The sequence below is a fragment of the Onychostruthus taczanowskii genome, unplaced genomic scaffold (genome assembly GCF_017590055.1).
Source record: "Onychostruthus taczanowskii isolate IOZ18803 unplaced genomic scaffold, ASM1759005v1 scaffold4, whole genome shotgun sequence".
NCBI classification, from domain to species: Eukaryota; Metazoa; Chordata; class Aves; order Passeriformes; family Passeridae; genus Onychostruthus; species Onychostruthus taczanowskii.
Window position 1 is genome coordinate 1,041,374 of NW_024501459.1, and position 2,567 is coordinate 1,043,940.

Sequence of the window (2,567 nt, forward strand, 5' to 3'; positions counted from 1 at the left end):
ATGAGGGAATTCAGTTTTATTTGTTTTATTACTCTTACCACTCATACTTTACACTACAGTCCTCTGTAATGTCATGCTTAAATCAGTTACACAAGGTAGTTATTAATTCTGAAGAATAATTTGTTTGTACTAAACTTGCTGGAGGATATTGCTATGTCTTTGTGTGTTATAGTCTGCAAATAGGAAATAATTACTCCTTAGCTGCCTTCTATCAGTACCTTCTTCCAAATATTACTTAGAAAATCTTTCAGGCTGAGATGGAGCTTGGGGACCCTAATATGGCAACTCCAGAGACAGTGTTGTACAACATGAAGGCCATCTGTAGAATCTGCACTCAAAAATATGAACTCTGTGAAACTCTTCTTTTAAATTATTTCACAACAAGATTGTAGAACATTTGTTGCTGCTAAATGTAAGCCTTGAGATCTTGGATGGGTCTGGACACAGATGGACTGTGGAGTGTGCTGTGTGCTTTCAGAGACTCATGGAATGCAAGTGGGCTTTGATTTGGTGAGCCTATAGCTCTATTTCTGTCATGTCTCAAGACTTGCAGGTATGCTGTTCATTGTTGGTGCAAAATCACCTACAAAAGAAGGATTAATCTTAAAAAAAAATGCACAGGCATTGGGTGGCCATTGTGCTTCTGTCTGACCTTGGAGCTGAGCAGGTTTTATCTTAATGCAAGTAGGAGCACAGCCTGGTTACATTATGGATGGACAACAGTGGACAAGGCTTGTGTAGAGGTCTCTAACAGCCCTCCTGCACATGCTCTTGATTCCAAAAATAGAAGGACAACTCTTTTTTTTTTCTTTTTTTTTTTTCTGTTCAAGGCCACAATATCTTCTACCGTGATGTTCTAATAGGGGAGAACTTTTCAAAATACTCTTTTTTTTCAGTATTGTTGCTACTTCCACGAAAATACTGAAACAGGCTACATAAGAGAATCCCTTCAGCCAGCTTGTTTTGACAGCAGAAAGCTCCACATTGAAATGCAGCTTAAGGAACAATTTCACTGCACTGTAAAAGCTTACTTCTAATTATTTTGGTGTAAATATTGAAACTCCTGCTTATTTCTATTGTTACAAAAATCTGGCCAAAAGTAGTAAATTAATAAAAGAAAACAGAAAACAATGGAAGGACTAAAAACTATAGTAGATTTATAATTTTTATGCATGCAGAGAGAGCAAAGCAGTATTGGGCTAAAATGAACAAAGGATAAATGCAGAAAGGCAGAGCATTTTATGTGTGAGGGTGAGGATGGTGCTGTGCAGGGCCGGGAGCTGGACTCGTGGTCCTTTTGGGTCCCTTGCAACTCAACATATTCTGTGATTTGAGTCCTCGCTGAGGAAGAGGTTTCAGGTTAGCTAGAAGAAAAACATCTTGCATCCTTGCTTTTTCTGATCTCTACCAGAAGTCTGTGAATGAGTTTTACTCTCTCTTTATAAGTTGTGAAGGAAAAAACTGAGCGTTATTTTTAAAATAGGATGTCAAGAACAGCATGTGGGTGTTGTCACTGGTTAGTGAGGTGTGTGTGACAGGCTTTTTTGTTGGAGACTGCTGCTAGCAGCAGCCATGTGCTCAGGCTGCAGGTCCTCCTGGGAATCCCTCATTGCAGTGACTCTGGCACACATTTTGGGATGCGTCTCCTTTCAGGTGTGTTCGCCTGCAGGTTGCTTTGGTGTGCGTTCCCCTCATGTCTACATGAATGCCAGCAGGACCCTTTTGGATTGTTCTGAGCCTGCTGCCCTTTTCCAGCAAGGGGAGCTGCCTTCTCCCACCTGCCAGTGGGTCCCCAGCACGGTGCAGGTTGTGGTTCCCGGGCAGGATGTGCACGGTGCTACCGCAGCCGCCTTCAGCTGAGCTCGGCATTGGCTCCCAGGGAAGGGCCTGGAACTTGAGTTTTGTAATTGACTTCTGCAGGTGAAGAAACATTTGGCATCATGGCTAGACATTTGTGGAATTAATTTTCCACAGTTCTTATGCTACTGAATGTCAAACATTTCAGCCTTTGAAACTGTCACACCATTCTGAGAGCTGTGTCTAATTAGCACCTCTTTGGTATAGTTCTTCTGGCATTTCTATGGCTTTTAAATTTTTATCTGTATTCTTTCCTTTTCTGCCTTTGGCACTTTTTTTTTTCCTCCTAAGACCCTCCTGAATCTAAGTGTCTTGCTTGAAGCCGAGCTGAAAACCAAAAAAAAAATAAAGCAAAGCTTCACCGCTGTGTGCAAACTTCCCTATTACTGGAGGCTGGGGTGCGGGCTGAGCGGGGGTGGCAAGGTAGGGACGCAGCCACGGGAATTTGCTTCCCAGGTGTAATAGCTCCCACGAGATCAGACGTAGCGGGTGCCTGGAGAGAGACGTGTATGGACTGGGGGGCTGGCGAGAAGGACACAAAGAGAGGAGAGCACGCCTCGCAAACTCTCCACCGGGGCTCCGGCGGGGACAGAGCCGGGCCGGCCCCCGGGACGGGAGCGCGCCTTGGGTGCCGGCCCCGCCCCCTGGCCCTGGCCCCGCCCAGCTCCGCGCGTTCCCGCGCTCCGGGGCTGCGCCTCGTCTTTCCTGGC